Source organism: Bombina bombina, chromosome 2 (genome assembly GCF_027579735.1).
Source record: "Bombina bombina isolate aBomBom1 chromosome 2, aBomBom1.pri, whole genome shotgun sequence".
Lineage (NCBI taxonomy): Eukaryota > Metazoa > Chordata > Amphibia > Anura > Bombinatoridae > Bombina > Bombina bombina.
Window position 1 is genome coordinate 132,569,689 of NC_069500.1, and position 22,940 is coordinate 132,592,628.

Genomic DNA, 22,940 nt, shown 5'->3' on the forward strand with positions numbered 1-22,940 from the left:
TTCTATAGTGTTAGTTTTGTTATTTTTTGTAACTGTAACTAGTATAGGCATAACTGTGTTTTTTATTTTTATGGTAGTGTTTTTTTTTGTTTTGTTTTCTATAGTGTTAGTTTCTTATTTTTTGTAACTAGTGTGTGTTAGCTTAGAGGTTAGGTGTTATGTAGTTAGGTAGTGTAGGGATAGTTTGCGTTTGGAGGTTTGTGGCAGATTAGGTTTTAATAGGTTAGGGGGCTTATTGTGTTGTGGTGGTTTAGGGGTTAATAGCTTAGGGGGCTTATGGTGTTGGGGTGTTGTGGCAGTGTAAGGGTTAATAGGTTAGGGGTTGTTAGGTCTTTAGGTTGTGACAAATTAGGGGTTAATAGTGTAGGTTGCACTGGAGGTTAGGGCATGAAAGGCGTTAGTAGTTTATTTTAGTTTATTTTAGTATTACATTTATGTATATCCAATGTTAAAATGATATGCATTGTCATGTATAATGTGTTTTTATATAATTTAAAATTTAGTTATTTTTTATTGTCATTTCTATTATTTTAAGCATAAATATATAATTTAAATGATATATTTATGCTTAAAATAATAAAATTAGCATTTGTAAATTAGATACAATACTTAAAATAATTTGCATTATACATGAAAATGCATATAATTTTAACATTGGATATAAATGTAGCAACATAGATCCTATTTTTAAGAGGGAGTTTTTTTTTTTGTATACTTTATTAGTCAGGTAGATTGCAGACATTATGTAGGTGTAAGCGTTCTGTGTGAGATAGCCGGGCGTTCCAGGGGGAGTAAAGGGAAGACATAGCGTAGGTGTAGGTGGTCTGTAGGAATTAGCTAGGTGGTTCAGGGATGTGTAGCTAAGACATGATTTAGGTGTAGGCGGTATTAGGGAGTTAGCTGGGTTTTCCAGGGGGAGTGTAGCTAGAGTATGACATAGGTGTAGGCATTTTGTGGGAGTTAGATGGGCATTCCAGGGGAGTAACCTGTACTTTGATTGAGATATATTACAATCTCTGAAGTACAGGTTAGGAGTAGGGTGTCAGTCATGTTTGTCCATGTTCTGGCAAAACTTTACAGTGTGAGGCAGGTAGTGTAGGTAAGGTCACACAGGCATTATTTGAAGTGTTCCAACACAGAAACCATGTTTGGGTTCAGTGAGCACACTGTCTGCGCTGTGTAGTAACACTTCAAATATGGCTCCCCCACCCGTAGAAAGTGCCGACAAGTGGTGATGTTTTGCTGACGTAGTGCTCCTAATGAAATCCTATGAGAGACATATAGCCACACACCAACAGTTCAAGGGTCTACCCCATTTATTTAGAAACAAGGCTGACAAGAAACTGCCTTTCTGTCCTCGTCTGCCTCGCTGTCCATTAGTCTGTCGATGCTTTGAATATCGAGGCCTAAGGCACTGATATGATATAAACCTTTATGCTCAGATGAGATATTCTAAAATGATCCTTGCAGATTTTGCTTTACTTCTCCAAAGGGTGTTCCCTGCATTTTTGTATGTAAAGGAGCCAAGCCAATTGCAATATAGTATTGCATGACATGACAGCTCTGCTGCATTTACACTTTGTGCTTTCTATTTTATATCACTTTATACTTCAGATTAAATTTTATTACATTTAAACTTTGCACTTTCTATTTTAGATTTTATTTTGTGTACAGAAGTATATTTAGGATTGTGATTTTACAAATTCTGATTATAGAGCTGAATTCACAGAGGCAGGACTCACTGATTTTTTTAAGAAAAGGGGAGAGATCTGGAAATCCAAGAGAGATGAGAGATGCCTTCAATAGAAAGTAATGAAGCTCTCTGGGATACAAAATTTCACATGGCAGAGAGAAGGTAACTGGAGAACCCCTGGGGCTGATATAAAGACTCGCGGCTAGATTACGAGTTTTGCGTTATGGCTCATAACGCTGCTTTTTCACTACCGCTGATATTACGAGTCTTGTCAGAATAGCTGCACCACACACTTTTTGGGCCGTAATGCAACGTAACTACCAGACCTTTCAAAAAGTCCTTTTTCAATGGGACTTCCATAGCACCGGTATTATGAGTTTGCCTGTCCGGCCAAAAAGTGAGCGGTACAGCCTATAACTACAAGATTCGTACCATAAACTGAAAGTCAGTAGTTATGGGTTTTGCGCTACAAAGCTGTACCATAAAACTCATAACTAAAGTGTTACAAAGTACACTAACACCAATAAACTACCTATTAACCCCTAAACCGAGGCCGTCTTGCATCGCAAACACTATAATACATGTATTAACCCCTAATCTGCCGCTCCCGACATTGCCACCACTATAATAAACATATTAACCCCTAAATGCAATCAGCCAATAGGATTGAGCTCGAGTTCTATTGGCTGTTCCAATCAGCCAATAGAATGCGAGCTCAATCCTATTGGCTGATTGTATCAGCCAATCGGATTGAAGCTCAGTCCTATTTGCTGATTGCATCAGCCAATATGATTTTTTACCCTTTAATTCCGATAGGCTGATAGAATTCTATCAGCCAATCGGAATTCAAGGGACGCCATCTTGGATGACGTCCCTTAAAGGAACCTTCGTTCTTCAGTAGCCATCGACAGAAGAGGATGCTCCATGCCTGATGTCTTGAAGATGGAGCCGCTCCGCGTCAGAAGGATGAAGATAGAAGATGCCGTCTGGATGAAGACTTCTGCCCGCCTGGAGTACCACTTCTTGCCTCTTGGATGAAGAGTTCTCCCAGCTCCGTTGAGGACTTCTGCCCGCTTGGATGAAGACTTCTCCCGGGCTTGATGAGGATGGATGTCCGGTCTTCAAAAACTGTAAGTGGATCTTTGGGGGTTAGTGTTAGTTTTTTTAAGGATTTATTGGGTGGGTTTTATTTTTAGCTTAGGGTTTGGGCAATGGAAAAGAGCTAAATGCCCTTTTAAGGGCAATGTCCATCCAAATGCCCTTGTCAGGGCAATGAAGAGCTTAGGTTTTTTAGATTGTATTTGGGGGGTTTGATTGTGTGGGTGGTGGGTTTTACTGTTGGGGGGTTGTTTGTATTTTTTTTTACAGGTAAAAGAGCTGATTTATTTGGGACAATATCCCTGCAAAAGGCCCTTTTAAGGGCTATTGGCAGTTTAGTTTAGGCTAGGTTTTTTTTTATTTTGGGGGGGCTTTTTATTTTGATAGGGCTATTAGATTAGGTGTAATTAGTTTTAATATTTGATCACTTATTTTTTATTTTGTGCAATTTTATGTTTATTTTTTTTGTAATTTAGTTAATTGTATTTAATTAATGTAATTTATTTAATTGTTGTACAATGTTAGGTGTTAGTGTAAGACAGGTTAGGTTTTATTTTACAGGTAAGTTTGTATTTATTTTAACTAGGTAGCTAGTAAATAGTTAATAACTATTTACTTACTAGTCTACCTAGCTAAAATAAATACAAACCTAGCTGTGAAATAAAAATAAAACCTGATAGCTACAATGTAACTATTAGTTATATTGTAGCTATCTTAGGGTTTATTTTACAGGTAAGTATTTAGTCTTAAATAGGAATTAGTTAGGTAATAATAGTGATTTTTATTTAGATTTATTTTAATTATATTAAAGTTAGGGGTGTTAGAGTTAGGGTTAGACTTAGGGTTAGGTTTAGGGGTTAATATATTTATTTAGTGTTTGTGATGTGGGAGGCCAGAGGTTTACGGGTTAATAACTTTAGTACAGTGGCAGCAGCGACATTGGGGGCGGCAGATTAGGGGTTAATAAGTGTAGGTAGGTTGCGACGACATTGGGGGCAGCAGATTAGGGGTTAATAAATGTAGGTAGGTGGCGACGACATTGGGGGCAGCAGATTAGGGGTTAATAAGTGTAATGTAGGTGTCGTGACGTTGGGGGTGGCATATTAGGGGTTAATAAGTGTAATGTAGATGTCGGTGGCGGCAGATTAGGGGTGTTTAGACTCAGGGTTTATGTTAGGGTGTTAGGTGTAAATATATGTTTTGTTTCCCCAATCAATGGGGCTGCGTTACAGAGCTTTACGCTCCTTTATTGCAGGTGTTAGGCTTTTTTTTAGCCAGCTCTCCCCATTGATGTCTATGGGGAAATCCTGCACAAGCACGTAAAACCAGCTCAAAGCAGAGCTGGTATTTGTGTGCGGTATGGAGCTCAACGCTGTCATATTGCCTGCTAACGCTGGGTTTTTGCAAACCTGTAATAGCAGCGCTATTAAAGGTGAGTGGTGGAAATAACTTGCAAGTTAGTACCGAGCCGCTCATAACGCAAAACTTGTAATCTGGTTGTCTGTTTTCAATTCCAAATTAAACTGAAATGTTTTCACTACAATTTACCTTGCTTTTATCTATATCTTAGTATATATTACTTTTCTGTTAGTTAAAATAAGTCTATTGTAAATCTTGAGCAAACTACATCTGCATACAACTGGCAAGACAAATCAGTGAGACTAGCTTGTTTAAAATACTTAGGATTACAAGTTGCGCAGCAAATCAGTTGCGAAAACACTGCACAGATTATGGCTTTTTTGCATTTGGTGTTGCGCAGCTATTACAAGTTGCAAAACAACTCATTTTGCATGCGCTTTAAGCCGCATAATCCAAACAGCCAAATCACATTCAAGTATTCTCATATCATGCAGGGCTGTATTGCAGGGCTTGTCTCTCCTTCATATATAGATATGAGAGTGATTTTGCAGTGCTGCAGAGTCCTGCGCTTTTTATTTTGAATATTCATTGAGTTCAGTCTCTGTGAAGTCTGAACTGCAATTTCTCTCCAAGCTAGACAACCTTTGAATATCAGGGCCTAAGTGAGGTAGAGGGGTATTACTATTAAGGTTGGGGGAATATTTAACAATATTAAAAAAAAAAAAAAAAAATTTATCCATTCGTTCGTTTGAATCAAATAATATATCGAATATACATATAGGAAATTTAAATGTGTATATTTGAACTATTATGAACATTCAATATCAAAAGCAACATTTGAATTCAAAAGCAACATTTGATTCAAAAGCAACATTCGATTCAAAAGCAACATTCGAAAATCCAACATAACATTTGATTTTCGAATTTTAAAGAAATGTTGTTCTTATTGATAATCGATTCTGTAATAGTAATATACAAAAGAATATCCGTTCTAACATTTGAATTTTGATTTGGCCACATTTGTCCATCCCTAATTACCCTTCCTCAAGGCATTGTTAAAGGGACATTAAAGTCTTAATTAGACAATGTTTATCCAGACAAAGCATACAATTTTAAATAACGTTCCATTTTACTTCTATTATTTAGTTCTCTTCCTTCTTTTTTATCCCTGTTGAAAGGTTTATCTAGGATGCAAACTGCTGATTGGTGGCTGCATATATATGCTTACTCTCATTGGCTCACCCCATGTGTTTAATTAGCAACCAGTAGTGCATTGCTGCTCCTTCAACAAATTATACCAAGAGAATGAAGCCAATTTGATTATAGAAGTAAACTGGAAAGTTGTTTAAAAATGTATGCTCTTCCTAATTCATGAAAGAAAAATATTAGGTTTCATTTCTCTTTAAAGTTGCAATAATTAATTAATTATAATTAAAGTAAGTTGAATAACGCTGACAATAGCAAAAAAGAGATGATCCGCTGTCCCAGCCGCAACCAGTAGACTATCAATATGAGAAACAAAATGGTGCCCCAACAATAGCCAATAAAATGGAGGCATGTTCCCAAATGTTACATAGATAAGATAGATCATTAACTAATAATCATAAAGGCAGCATGTTAACCTAACAAATAACAATATTAGGGGGCATATACATTTGTCAGCTATCCAGTGCTGCTCCCTAATTGCATAAATAACAATTATTATGAGGAGACAATAAATGAAAAGTACTTCTCAAACACTAGCACTTTCAGTCCTAAGATAAAACATTTAATTGAAAAACAGACACAACCTGGAAAAAAAATCTATATTCCTTAAATATAAGAGGACCAACTAAGAAATACTGCTATATAAGAGATACAATATAAATGCCTGAAAGAAGCTTGGGCTTTAATATTCTGTATTTAGAGATACCCAGAGATCTACAACATTGGGGATCATAAGCAGCATTAGTATAACAAAAAAGCAATCACATGAATCAAAGACCATGTAGCATCTACAAGCTTAAATAAAGTACAGCTATATTTTGCAATTTACCCTCTCATAAACATGTATTAGAAGTATCTAGGAAAACTGCCAAATAGTACAGACTGGAGCCCAAACAATTATTCAGCCTCTCTCCATAGTTAGTAGATGAGATTGTCCATCATCCATCATCATCACCAACTTATTGCAAATCCAATACAGTAAATTGGGGGAAGCAAATGCAGTGACAGGCAAGATAGCAATGCGACACTCGATGGGTCCAGGAGTATTCCAGCTGATGGGGTTTACACTAAGGCCTTCTGGGTTAGAACAAAAAGAAAGGTCTATTTTGATATAATTGAGTATAATTAAAGGGACATTCAACACCAGATTTTTGTTGTTTATTACCCATTCCCCAGTTTTGCATAACCAACACAGTTATATTATTACACTTTTTACCTCTGTGATTACCTTGTATCTAAGCCTCTGCAAACTGCCCCCTTATTTTCAGTTCTTTTGACAGACTGCCAATCAGTGCTCATTCCTAGGTAACTTCACGTGCAGGAGCTCAATGCTATCTATATGAAACACATGAACTAACGCCCTCTAGTGGTGAAAAACTGTCAAAATGTATTAAGATTCAAGGCGGCCTTCAAGGTCTAGGAAATTAGCATATGAACCTCCTAGGTTTACCTTTCAACTAAGAATACCAAGAGAACAAAGCAAAATTGGTGATAAAAGTAAATTGGAAAGTTGTTTAAAATTACATGCCCTATCTGAATCATGAAAGTTTTTTTTGGACTTGACTGTCCCTTTAAGCGATATACACCAAGAAATATGTTTGATGTTTCGATAAGTCAAAGATATTTAATGGATACATTCGTCCTTTATTCCAGCTCTTTGTATTATTACCTTACATAGCCTACCTGGAAGTTCCCCGAGCATGTATTTTTTATTTTTATGGTCTTTAATTGAATACTGAAATTCGCAGAAATTTAATAATTTCTTATTTATTAATAAAATAAAGAGCAACTGCATGGAATGCAAGTAAAATGCAATGGTGGCTTTAGGGAGCCAAATTAAAAATTTACTTTTGTTGCAAAGGAGAGTGAGATTACAGGGATCTCAGATGTTGCTCTGCTTGTTAAACAATTTGGACACTTAGCTTTGGTTTATTAAATTAAAAGGAAGATCTGTGTCCTCTCTGTTCCCTTAAAAACTAATTATAGCTAAGATGGCAATTGTCCTTAACAATGCTATCTAAATCAAATTAAGCTGTTAGGATCTTTGAAAGCGATACCGTAAAGCTACTAAATTCCATTGAATTAAACTAATGTATGTCCAGTATACATAGACACATACCAACAAGATTTTATCAGATATTTTTTGTAAGCCTTAATTAATGAATAGTGGATTCAGTAAATTCAAGGCAAAGGACTGCAGGATACAGTAATTTTTTTTTTTTTTTAATTTTCATTCGATGTTGCAGTGAATTATATTTAAATTGTCATTGTAGTGGAAAAAATATAATACTTTATCCCACTGATTGAAGGAACATGGTCAATACAGTGAGACAAAGATTTTTTTAAGAAAGAAGCTGTTCATTGGTTTTAATGGCAAAAGTTGTGCCTTTTTACAAAAAAAAATTGCAGTGTGAAAAATGTTTACAAACCTACTTAGTGACCAGGTAAACAATAGACATTTTGGAGTATATAATTATATATCAGAATATATATTTAAAAAGACTTAGAATATATTCCCCATGTGAAGAACATTGGAATGTGAAATATTTGCGGTAAATGCATAGTTAAAACCATTACTGAATATTAATATTGAATAAAATTGCTTTTTTATGTTTTATGGTAATTGACTGGAAAGGGCTCTCCAATAAATACATACATATAAATACTGTATTGCAGTGCAGATTGCGTTTACGAAGTTCTGTTTGTTACAGTAAGATTGTATAAACGCGGTTGGTAGAGCATGATACATTTTTCATAATCACTATCGGTACGGTATAGTAAAGATTTTCATACACTTGATCAGTACAGTGCAATACAGGGCTTCATAAACACGATCAACACAGTGTGAAAGAAGCTTATTTGTTTCAGTGTTATAATGGCACCTTTATACAAAACATGTTTTACAGAGTGAAAAATGTTTCAAAATCCACTATTGTAGCCGGGAAAACTAACATGGCCGCCAGTAGTGAAACTACAGCACTATGCATGCGTAGAGGCCATCTTTGTTAAGGTCGCCGTGAGTATTACACATGTGGAGGGAAAGCTGGATGCCGGATGCCTCAACAAAGATGGCTGCTACGCATTGCTGTTATTTCACTGCTGGCAACCATTTTAGTTAAGTCACCGTCACATTGGGGCACGGTGAGTGAGGGGGTTGCTTCAGATTTTGGTGCCTACAATCACCTAGGATGTAAATCCGGCCAGGTGCCTGCATTACTTGTGCACGTATTACAAGTTCAAAGTAATTGTGCCCCGCTGAGTGCAATTTAAGTTTGAGCTTGTTGGATTAGCACGACTGAAGACCTTGCTTTAAGGGTAAGGGGTTAAAAAAAATTGTACCAAAGCACAACATTAATATATTCAAATAAACTCTTACACTCATATTTATACTACCTGATTAATATTTTTTTAAAAAGTTAAAAGGTATATGGTATACTGTATGATAAAGTGTTTGAATGGAAAGGTCTATAACATATATACATATACATGCATGTCTAAATATGTGTATATGTATGTATACATATATATATATATTTGGATTTATATATATATATATATATATATATAAACATATAGAGGCCTATTTATCAAGTCGTCAACTATGCTGCATTCGCTGGCACCAATACGCTCGCCTACCATCGCAGCTGCGGACCTGAATATGATCTCCATATTAATATTAACTGTTGTTAATTAAATAAAGTTATTAACCCCTATCCCAGACCCCACTGCAACCTAAATAAAGTTATTAACCCCTATCCTGCCGCTCCCGGACCCCACCGCCACTAAATAAATTATTAACCCCTGGTCTCCCACATCCCTACCACTTACTAAACCTATTAACCCTTAAACCACCAGCCCCCCACATCGCCATAAACTAAATTAAGCTATTAACCCCTAAACCTAACAACCCGCTAACTTTACATTAAAATTACCTCATCACTATCTTATAATAAATTAAACTTACATGTAGAATTAAATTAAACTATATTAAACTATTAATTAATTAACATACCCTAACTATTATACTAAAATTACATTAAACTATATTAAACTATTAATTAACCTACCCTATTATACTAAAAATACATAAAACTACCAATTAAATTAACTATATTACATTTTTAAAAACCTAACCCTACTCAATTTATTTAAATCTACAATTGACTAATTTCTAAATTACAAAAAAAAATAAACACTAAGTTACAAAAAATAAAAAACCACAGTATCAAAAATAAAAAAGAATTGCACCTAATCTAATAGCCCTATCAAAATAAACCCCCCCCCCCCCAAAATGAAAAACCCTAGCCTACAATAAACTACCAATGACCCTTAAAAGGGCCTTTTGCAGGGCATTGCCCCAAAGAAATCAGCTCTTTTACGTTTTAAAAAAAATACAAACACCCCCCCAACAGTTAAACCCACCACCCACACAACCAACCCCCCCAAATAAAAAGCCTATCTAAAAAACCTAAGCTCCCCATTGCCCTGAAAAGGGCATTTGTATGGGCATTGCCCTTAAAAGGGCATTAAGATCTTTTACTGCCCAGATCCTACTCTAAAAATAAAACCCACCCAATAAACCCTTAAAAAACCTAACACTAACCCCCGACGATCCACTTACAGTTTTTGAAGACCGGACATCCATCCTCATCCAAGTGGCAGAAGTCATCATCGAAGCCGGCAGAAGTCTTCATCCAGACGGCATCTTCTATCTTCATCCATCCGGCGCAGAGTGGGTCCATCTTCAAGACATCCGGTGCTGAGCTCCTCTTCTTACGATGGTCAACGTAGAATGTAGTTTACCTTTAAGGAACATCATCCAAGATGGCGTCACATTCCGATTGGCTGATTCTGAATTCTATCAGCCAATAGGAATTAAAGGGGGAAAAATCCTATTGGCTGTTGCAATCAGCCAATAGGATTGAGCTCGCATTCTATTGACTATTCCAGGGAGTTAATAACTTTATTTAGTCACAGCAGTGTCAGGGTGGCAGATTAGGGGTGTTTAGACTCAGGGCTTATGTTAGGTTGTTAGGTGTAATCGTTACTGGTTTTCTACCATATAAATCAATGGGATATCTGGCAGCATCGAACATAAGCTTTCGCTGCTTTCAGACTCCCATTGATTCCTATGGCATCCGCAGCCTCCAGGGTGGCTGATTGAAAACCAGGTATACTAGGCCGAAATAGTGGCGAGCGTACCTGTTAGAAATTTGATAACTTGCAAAAGGTGTTAGATAGTGCCGAATTTGTATTCGGAACATCTGTAATGACATAAGCATCGATCTGTGTTGGATTGAGACCAGCGGATCATATGTTACGTCACAAATTTCAACTTTTGCCAGTCTGTAGGCTTTGATAACTAGGTCGAATCAAGCTCGCCACAATTACGCTGCGGAATTCCAGGGTATTTGCGGTTGACAGCTTGATAATTAGGCCTTATCGACACATATAAATCATATATACACTTTGGAGGCCTTTCCACTCAAATACCTGAAAACATTAAGGGGCCTATTTAATATGGTGCGAGCGGACATGATCCGATATTGCGGATCATGTCCGCTGCACATCGATAAATGCCGACAGCATACTCTGTTGGCATTTATCATTGCACCAGCAGTTCTGGCATTTAAATATGCAAAACTCATTTCGGGTGTAACGCACTTGGTTAAACACTGTCAGGTTAGCGCAAATGATGTTAGTTGTCTTTTAGCAGTACGCTCCATTGAAGTCTATGGGGAGGAGAAGTTAACGAGTCTATACGAATTCATAAGTGCACAGCATTTACTTTCAACTTGTAATACTTGCGATATCCCACCCATATAAAAAGTATATTTTCAGCAGTATTAGCGCTCAAGTGAAATCACTAGATACTGCTCCACTTGTAATCTAGCCCATAATGTTTGTTGCACTATAGAGATCCCATTTATGGAAATCTGCATTGCAACATACCGATAACTTTTATGCAATCCTGGTTGTTACAGTGAGCTTGCATTAATGAGGTTTGTAGAGCGCAATACACTTTTCATAAACGTAATCTGTACAGTAAAATACAAATTTTCATAAACACGATCAATACAGTACAACACAGATTTTCATGAATTTATTCGGTACAGGGCTTTAGTTTTAATGGCACCTTTTTATAAAACACATTGGCCTAGATTTGGAGTTTGGCGGTAGATGGGCTGTTAACGCTACGCGGGCTTTTTTCTGGCCGCACCATAAAATTAACTCTGGTATCGAGAGTCCCAAAAAATGCTGCGTTAGGCTCCAAAAAAGGAGCGTAGAGCATTTTTACCGCAAATGCAACTCTCGATACCAGAGTTGCTTACGGACGCGGCCAGCCTCCAAAACGTGCTCGTGCACGATTCTCCCATAGGAAACAATGGGGCTGTTTGAGCTGAAAAAAAACCTAACACCTGCAAAAAAGCAGCGTTCAGCTCCTAACGCAGCCCCATTGTTTCCTATGGGGAAACACTTCCTACGTCTGCACCTAACACTCTAACATGTACCCCGAGTCTAAACACCCCTACCCTTACACTTATTAACCCCTAATCTGCCGCCCCCGCTATCGCTGACCCCTGATCGGAACAGCCAATAGAATGCGAGCTCAATCTGATTGGCTGATTGGATCAGCCAATAGGATTGAACTTGATTCTGATTGGCTGATTCCATCAGCCAATCAGAATATTCCTACCTTAATTCCGATTGGCTGATAGAATCCTATCAGCCAATCGGAATTCGAGGGACGCCATCTTGGATGACGTCCCTTAAAGGAACCGTCATTCGTCGGGAGACGCCGGAAGAAGAGGATGGATCCGCGTCGGCTGCTTCAAGATGGACCCGCTCCGCACCGGATGGAAGAAGATCGAAGATGCCGCTTGGAGAAGATGTTTGCCGGTCCGGATGTCCTCTTCTTGCCGGATAGGAGGAAGACTTTGGAGCCTCTTCTGGACCTCTTCAGCACCGGATGCCAGGACGGATCGGTGATACCTGGATGGTGAAGACAAGGTAGGAAGATCTTCAGGGGCTTAGTGTTAGGTTTATTTAAGGGGGGTTTGGATTAGATTAGGGGTATGTGGGTGGTGGGTTGTAATGTTGGGGGGGGGGTATTGTATGTTTTTTTTTACAGGCAAAAGAGCTGATTTTCTTGGGGCATGCCCCGCAAAGGGCCCTGTTCAGGGCTGGTAAGGTAAAAGAGCTTTTAACTCTATTAATTTAGAATAGGGTAGGGCATTTTTTTATTTTGGGGGTCTTTGTTATTTTATTAGGGGGCTTAGAGTAGGTGTAATTAGTTTAAAATTGTTGTAATATTTTTCTTATGTTTGTAAATATTTTTTTTTTTTTTTGTAACTTAGTTCTTTTTTATTTTTTGTACTTTAGTTAGTTTATGTAATTGTAGTTATTTGTAGCAATTGTATTTAATTTATTTATTGATAGTGTAGTGTTAGGTTTATTGTAGGTAATTGTAGGTAGTTTATTTAATTAATTTATTGATAGGGTAGTGTTAGGTTTAATTATAACTTAGGTTAGGATTTATTTTACAGGTAATTTTGTTATTATTTTAACTAGGTAACTATTAAATAGTTCTTAACTATTTAATAGCTATTGTACCTGGTTAAAATAATTACAAAGTTGCCTGTAAAATAAATATTAATCCTAAAATAGCTACAATATAATTATAATTTATATTGTAGCTATATTAGGATGTATTTTACAGGTAAGTATTTAGCTTTAAATAGGAATAATTTATTTAATAAGAGTTAATTAATTTCGTTAGATTTAAATTATATTTAAGTTAGGGGGGTGTTAGTGTTAGGGTTAGACTTAGCTTTAGGGGTTAATCCATTTATTATAGTAGCGATGAGCTCCGGTCGTCAGATTAGGGGTTAATAATTGAAGTTAGGTGTCGGCGATGTTAGGGAGGGCAGATTAGGGGTTAATACTATTTATGATAGGGTTAGTGAGGCGGATTAGGGGTTAATAACTTTATTATAGTAGCGCTCAGGTCCGCTCGGCAGATTAGGGGTTAATAAGTGTAGGCAGGTGTCGGCGACGTTGAGGGGGGCAGATTAGGGGTTAATAAATATAATATAGGGGTCGGCGGTGTTAGGGGCAGCAGATTAGGGGTACATAAGGATAACGTAGGTGGCGGCGCTTTGCGGTCGGAAGATTAGGGGTTAATTATTGTAAGTATCTGGCGGCGACGTTGTGGGGGGCAGGTTAGGGGTTAATAAATATAATATAGGGGTCGGCTGGGTTAGGGGCAGCAGATTAGGGGTACATAAGTATAACGTAGGTGGCGGTCGGCAGATTAGGGGTTAAAAAAATTTAATCGAGTGGCGGCGATGTGGGGGGACCTCGGTTTAGGGGTACATAGGTAGTTTATAGGTGTTAGTGTACTTTAGGGTACAGTAGTTAAGAGCTTTATGAACCGGCGTTAGCCCAGAAAGCTCTTAACTCCTGCTTTTTTCCTGCGGCTGGAGTTTTGTCGTTAGAGCTCTAACGCTCACTTCAGAAACGACTCTAAATACCGGAGTTAGAAAGATCCCATTGAAAAGATAGGATACGCAATTGACGTAAGGGGATCTGCGGTATGGAAAAGTCGCGGCTGAAAAGTGAGCGTTAGACCCTTTAATCACTGACTCCAAATACCGGCGGTAGCCTAAAACCAGCGTTAGGAGCCTCTAACGCTGGTTTTCACGGCTAACGCCAAACTCCAAATCTAGGCCATTGTGCAGTGTGAAAAATGTTTAAAAACAAAATATCTTGACTGGAAAAAGCTGTAGCCATCTTTTTATGCGGGATCTTCTTTCTAAAGCACAAAAAAAAAAAATGCCAAAGTGCAATACATTTTTTTTTACGATAAAAGGAGAAACATTTTTAAAGTATAATGCATATATATTACACCTCACACACACATGTACTGTAGACCCTTTAATCCCCTAGCTCAAATGGATTGAACAATATTTATTTTTAATTAAAAAAAAAACAAAGAAAACATTGGTTTAATAACCTCTAAATATACTGTATATGTTATCGTCACCACAACACAGGATTTTTTTCTTCCCTTTAATGTGCTCCAAATTATCTATTTTACCTGCTGTACTGTATTAAATTGTTTTCCTTTATTTATTTTTTCATTTAGAATAGCTGCATTTGCTTGTTTTTTCCCACCTATACTGTAAATTTCAATATTTAAGTCCTGGTTATAGGAAAGTATAAAAACTATAGAGGAAATCAATCTACCAGTGGGGTGGAGGACTATAAGTCCTGGTTATAGGAAAGTATAAAAACTATAGAAGAAATCAATCTACCAGTGGGGTGGAGGACTGATATAGATAGTAAAATGTAAATTTTTCCATTGTTCTCTCTAAATACTCGTCTCACTGTGTATGAAGAGAAAGAAAATATATGGAGGGTTTGGAGTAAACATAAAGATAAGCTCTCCCTGCCATTTTGATTAAGGTGTGGTTTAATTTAGCAGACACAGCTTACTTCATATAGAAAGTATACCTAAAGGAGCAATTTCACTTATATTTTAAACTCTGCAGCTGGTATAAAGGTTTATCGTGCCTGTTTGCACACATCAAAAGTAGCGCACATATTACCAGTTTACAGTAAATGCGTTTGGTCAAGCGCAATTGAAGTGCGTCGGGTTAACACAACTTCTGAGCTCTGGTTAACTGTTACGCTTGAATAAAAAGTTGCATAAAAAACATCCAAAATACACTTAAAAGTACAGTTACTCTCATAATAACACTGTCTGATAAAAAATATATGACTTTTTTTTGCAAAAAAGCCAAAGTTGTGTGAAGTTAACACGAACGGGCAGGATACTTAGCGCTCCGCTCATAATCTAGCCTATCATGTGGAAACATATTTTACGATGCACTGTTCCTTTCCCTACTTCTAAAAAAGTTGTTAGTGTGTTTTGTCTATGAACAGAAGCAATGTCCTTTATAAAAAGTATTGAAATAGTGTGAAAATAAAACATGAGGCCAATTTTGTGGTTTGTGAAGTATGAGCAGTGGCAATGACTTTATCAAAAGCTTTTCACTTTTTTTAATATTTCCAGTGTTAATGTAATTATCACTCAAGTTTTTATTTAAAAGACTTTTAAGAATGTAAATGTTGATGCTTAAGTGCCCGGTTTTTAAAAATTCGATTAAAAACAGGGGCACTTTAATTCATCAAAATTTACATTTCACTCCTGTTGTGAAAAAAAAAACTTACCTTTTAATCTTCACAGCAGCTCCAGCTTCCTCCGGTTGTCACAAGCCATTTCTGATGTCAGAAATGATGGATAGGCCATCCTCCAATCACAGCTTCCCTCCCGGGGGAATCAGTGTCTGATTCAACGCCGTGATTGGAGGAAGCCGGATTCCTCATTTTATACCCAGGAAGAGGCTTTGCAATGGGTTGAGGAAGCTGGAGCTGCTGTGAAGATTAAAAGGTAAGTTTTTTTTTTCACAACACGAGTGAAAAGTAAATTTTGATGAATTAAAGTTTTTTTTAATCAAATTTTTAAAAACCGGGCACTTTAGCATCAAAATTTACTTTCACTTTAACACTGGTTCTAGTGGTAAAAAAAACCCTATTGCTACATTGTATCACATTTACTCTTCTCACTGTAGCAATTGCACTTCACTTTTAATCTAGGCTTTTATAAATAAATGAAGGTGTTTACGGTTTCTTAAAGCATAAAATACCTTGCACATTTATACATAAAAATACACACATATACACACACATGTACCTTCTCAGTCCCACCCCTTGTCATATCCTTTTAATTCTGCCACAAACTCTCTTTTCATCATTAGACTTTTGTTTTTATAAGAATTAAGTGTAAATATAACTTAAATCCTTTATTTCCATTGCATTGGCATGTGTTTTGTCATGCTTGTCAATACCTACTATTAACCTGAACATTGCTTTATCAAAACAGTATCTTTTTCAGTCTCAAATCCTTTGCATCTATGATAACATATTTGACATTGCCTAGCTAATGTTTCAGAAATCACATAGGGTGTTTACAGATTGTCTTGAGCAACATTCATGCTTTAGCTTTTTTTCACTTTTCTTTATTAGGTCCTGCTATTTGCATGGAGAAGAGGCCTTCCTTTCATCTATCTAGTTGTATCTGATGTGATGATCAGAAATGCCCATAAGATGTATCGAGGGGCAATATATCTTGCAGATATGGTTCACTAACAGCAGGGCAGTTTCTAGATAACCTGATTCCCAGGGCAAATTCCAAAATGCGCCTTCTCAGCTCTAAAGTGTACACACACAAACAACTCTCACTCACACATACACACATACATATATACACACACAAACAACTCTCACTCACACATATGTATATACACACACAAACAACTCTCACTCACATATACACACATACGTGTATACACACACAAACAACTCTCACTCACACATACACACATACGTATATACACACACAAACAACTCTCACTCACACATACACACATACATATATACACACACAAACAACTCTCACTCACACATACACACATACATATATACACACACAAACAACTCTCACTCACACATACACACATACGTATATACACACACAAACAACTCTCACTCACACATACACACATACATATATACACACACAAACAACTCTCACTCACACATACACACATACATATATACACACACAAACAACTCTCACTCACACATACACACATACACACATACGTATATACACACACAAACAACTCTCACTCACACATACACACATACATATATACACACACAAACAACTCTCACTCACACACACACTTACATATATACACACACAAACAACTTTCACTCACACATACACACATACATATATACACACACAAACAACTCTCACTCACACATACATATATACACACACAAACAACTCTCACTCACACACACACATACATATATACACACACAAACAACTTTCACTCACACATACACACATACCTATATACACACACAAACAACTCTCACTCACACATACATATATACACACACACAAAAAACTCTCACTCACACATACACACATACGTATATACACACACAAACAACTCTCACTCACACATATGTATATACACACACAAACAACTCTCACTCACACATACACACATATGTATATACACACACAAACAACTCTCACTCACACATACACACATACATACTGCATATACACACACAAACAACTCTCACTCACACATACACATATACGTATATACACACACAAACAACTCTCACTCAGACATACACACATACATATATAAACACACAAACAACTCTCACTCACACATACACACATACATATATACACACACAAACAACTCTCACTCACACATACAAACATACGTATATACACACACAAACAACTCTCACTCACACATACAGATATACATACTGTATATACATACACAAACAACTCTCACTCACACATACACATATACGTATATACAAACACAAACAACTCTCACTCACACATACACACATACGTATATACACACACAAACAACTCTCACTCACACATACACACATATGTATATACACACAACAGACACAGGATCTTATGCACTTGGACTTGTTGGACCAAGTGCTATGGGCTTCACTGTGGAATGGGTTGAAATCTCCTAAGATCTGGTCTGCAGTCGGATAAAGAGATTCCCCATATTTATGGACTTTTGACAGTAGATTAATATAGATTTATGCACAAAATTAACACTTTTATACACAAGCTAGCATGTAGCTCACATGAGATGTATTGGAGCCTTCCTATGCTAGCTCCACCCCACAACATTTTTTGATCAGCTGCCCTTACGACAGCCCTATGCAAAGTTAGCACCCAGGGCAGCTGTCCGTTTTGTCCACACCTTAAAACAGTCTTGACTAAGAATAATAAAGGTGGTAAATGGTACAATCAATTATAACAACCACGTTTTAACAATCTTCTGGGAGATATACTGTATATTGTCAAACATAATCTTTACCAGGACTGTTTCTGTGGCATAGTAAGCAACAATGTAATCTCAACAACAACTACCCAATATTTCTAAATCTCCAGTGAAACCCTACTCCTTCAGAGTGGTAAGAAAAAAATGTAACCTACAAGGGGAACTGAACTTGTTAGCATAGTAGTAAATATCACAATAAAAAGTAGTTTAAAAATAAAATAATATGGGGGAGATTATAAGTGGAGCTCTAATTAACGCTTGCGCTAGAAGTTTTTTGCATGCACATATGTATTTATCTGTTTATATGTATATATATATATATATATATATATATATACTGTATGTCTATAAATACATTTATACACATAAAAACATAAATACATATGTACACACAAACACATTTATATATATATATATATTTAGACATGTATCTGCAAGTATCTATGTGTTAAAGCCCTTTGCCTGCCTTTTGCTAACACCTGAGACTTCATATCTTCGAGCCCTTATAACTTTTTTGTGTAATTTTTTTTTAATAATGTTTATGTGTAACTGTGCTATGTAATGTACTTTTGATGTGTTTTGTGACACATTTTTGTTTCTGAAGACCGCTGCTCCATAACCTGTCCACCTGCTCTGAGGCGGCAGACGGAAATCCACCCGATCGAATATGATCGGGTTGATTGACACCCCCTGCTAGCGGCCGATTGGCCAATCTTTTAAACATAAAAGTAAAGACATATGTGTCAAAGGTGTTGCGGACCTGATCCAACAGTGCGGATTAGGTCTGCAAGACCTCGTTGAATGCGGAGAGCAATACGCTCTCCGTATGCAGCATTGCACCAGCAGCTCACAAGAGCTGCTGGTGCAACGCCGACCACCTGCAGACTCGCGGCCAATGAGCCGCCAGCAGGGAGGTGTCAATCAACCCAATCGCACTCGATCGGGTTGAATTGTGGCGATTCCTGTCCGCCTGCTCAGAGCAGTCAGACAGGGTTATGGAGCAGCGGTCTTTAGATAAGGATAGTAGCTGTTTCTGGCGAGCCTGAAGACTCGCCAGAAACACGGCCCACAAGCTCCATACGGAGCTTGATAAATGGGCCTCATAGCCAGAGCTACACAACGGAGGGATTACCAAGTCCTTTCAGGTCAAGCTATTGGCCCAGTCTTTCCTGAATAAAAGATCCTGTCCTGTTTTCAAGTTTCTGACTGGGTCTATTCCTGGGACTTGGATACTATTGGTTTAGACATTTCACTTGACTCCTGCAGTCTATTTTATCAGCTGTATAATCAAGCAGTGAAACTACAATGGGATCTATTGATTTCCACTCCAAATGTATCTGTTGACAAATTATTTTACTTTTATATTGAAGACTATTGCAACATTTTCTATACTGTATAGGAAGTTAATTTTTTAATATAAAAATATCTACTTTTAGAATAAAAATAACTTTATATTTATTGTTTGTATATAAACTCCAGTCTTAGGGGCCGAATTATCAAGCTTCGAATGGAGCTTGATGCCCCAGTCTAAAGACCACTGCTCCATAACTTGTCCGCCTGCTCTGAGGCTGTGGACATCAATCCGCCTAATCCTATCTGATCGGGCGGATTGACACCCCCTGCTAGCGTGGCCGTGAATCTGCAGGGGCTGCATTGCACAAGCAGTTCACAAGAACTGTTTGTGCAATGATAAATGCTGACAGTGTATGCTGTCGGCATTTATCGATGGGTGGCTGACATGATACGCTACATTGTATCATGTCCGTTTGCACTTTCATAAATCAGCCCCATAGTCCTGATTGTTGGCGTCCATGTTATTTTATGCTAAGTTTCTAATTAAAATTTATAATTTAAAATATATTTTGATTTTATTTTTTGCACTTTTACATTATTTTATTTTATTTGTATACTATCACATATTATAATATGTACTACTATCCTTATCCGCTTAGTTCCCCTTTTGCTGTAAGCGCTACATTTCTGTGGAATGTATGTTTGTTTCTGTGGCTTGTTAAGGTCTTATACATGATGTATGGCTATGGATATTGGGTATAGTTGTAAAACTTGCAGGACCTTCTGCATACTAGGTGGCATTCTCAAGCAAATGCCTGCTTCTTGCTTGCTTTTAAGATGGGGAGAACATGTTGTCGGACAGCGGGACTGAAACTGATGAGTATAAGACCACCAATGACAGGAGGGAACGCTAGAAGGAGTTAGAATAGTGAAGTTTAGACTTGGGAAGTCAAGTTCACATGTTTTGTCTTTGGAGAGGTTATGGGGGTGTGATCTTTCCTGCATAGCACTTTCTTACTGTATCAAGTTACTGCTTGTGCGATAGAGATGATTACATGTTTAGAACTTGTGTTACGTCTCACAAGCTGTTTTACAATCTGAAATAGTTGTTACTGTATCAATTTACTGATTATGTGATAGAGTTGTTTAAGCATTTAGAACTTCTTTTAGGACTCATGAGCTGTCTTACAATCTGAAATAGTTATTTGTAGAGAACAAATGCTGGCTATACTTTATTAATCATTGGTTCCCCTGGTAATTTACACCTGGCAAGATGCTCACCTCATTCTCATAAAGTTCAACTGTTGTTCTTAAGACTCCTGAAATAGAATATAAACAAATGCTCCATACTGCAATTCTATGGCAACTTAATATTAATACTTCATTTAGAGTTTGCTGATTTGTTTGTTTAACTTCTTTTTTTTCTGATATGTAGCAGACAAGCTTTATTTCCTTAGTTTTAATATCCTATTTTATCAGAACCTTTAAAAGGGACATTAAATAATAAAGAAAAAGAACAAAAAGCAATAGCAAATAATGCTGCCACAGAGTATTAAAGGGACATAAAACCAAAAATATGTATTTCATGATTCAGATTGAGAATACAATTGTAAACCACTTACAAATTTACTTCTATTGCTGGGAGCTAGTTAATGCATTGTGTGAGCCAATTACATGAGGCAAAAATGTGAAGCCACCAATCCAATAATCCATTTTCAATAAGGATACTGAGAACAAAACTAATTAGATAATAGAAATAAATTTGAAGGTTGTTTACAATCACACATTCTAGCTGAATAATGAAAGAAAGAATGTAGGTTTCATGTCCCTTTAAAGACATGTGCAAGCTCCTGAGCTCTTAGGATCCTACCTAGGTTTACTTCCAAACAAAGGATACCAAGAGAACAAAGCAAATTTCAAAAAAGTAACACATTAGAAAGTTGTCTCAAATTGTATGTTCTATCTAAATCATGAAAGTTTCATTTTGACTTTACTGCCCTTTAAAGGGACATTAAATGCCTTATAATTACAAGACATTCCATGGAGTCTAGGACTGAGTAAAGAACAAAGTACAAAAAGCTAAGAAATACAAGGGTTTATCCCAGTCTATAATTTAATAACTATCTGTTTGTGAACAGGCCCAGATGAGCCCTTTTCAATGTGACTTAACCATAATCAATAATTTTCATTATTTATTTTCCATATAGTATGTCTTTTTAAGAGATTTGAAAAGGGCTATTATCAGAATAATCCTTCAAACTGTGGAATTTGATAAGTAAAAATTGTGTTGTCATAATAATGTATTTATAACAAAGATTTTATTTGTTTGATTAGTTGATTAAATATTTAAGATATAAGTGTAAAAGGTTATTTTCTATGAAGTGGTTTAGTTTCTAAAGTAAAAAGACAGATAAGGGGAAAAACTAAATTCCAACGTGGAGGCATTCAAAACTCAGGAAAAACTGAGAAAACCAACAATATTCAAAGTTAAATTACAGTAAGAGGGGACACTATAAATAATAAAAATATATTGCAAAGTTTGTTTCACTGTACATAATTATAAATGCTATATTACAAACTCAAATGGTTTAATGTCCTTTTAAATCAAAGATTACATGAAGACTTCATATAGGGTGTTACTATTTAGTACAGATAATGTAGCTTACGAAAACAGCTGTCCTGGCATTGGAGCAGAATGCTGGAAATCAACTATTTATAAGGGTCAGTACACACATACTATGCAAGACATATGGGGCACTTTAATTAAACAAAAAGTACAATCCTCTGGTGATTGATTTTATGCTAGGACATTTCTGCTTAGTTTTGAAACAATATTTTAAATATATATGTGTTATATGTGTTATCTAATTAGCGTGACTGGAGACCTAGCGTAAACTATAAAAGTTAAAAAAAAAATGGTGTTAAAAACAACCAAAACATATGTAAATTATTACATTCAAACATAAACTTTTTAAATAAAAATATAAATTAAATTAAATAATAAAATGTTTAAAAGGGTTAAAAAGTATATGGTATATGACAAATATATATATATATATATATATATATATATATATATATATATATATATAGTTTGGAAGATGAAGCACTCTCACAGAATGTACATATGCACAATGGTAGAATAAAATTATACTCTCTGGGGGCGTGTCCGGGCCGTGCTTCTGCTAAGTCGCACCATTTGAGGCTGAAACTGAGAAACTGATGATCCTCAGATTATCAGTGGATACCAACAGCATCCCTTTTAACTAAGCTTATATTCTTCTAAAGCATCTTAAGAGGAAGATATTGAT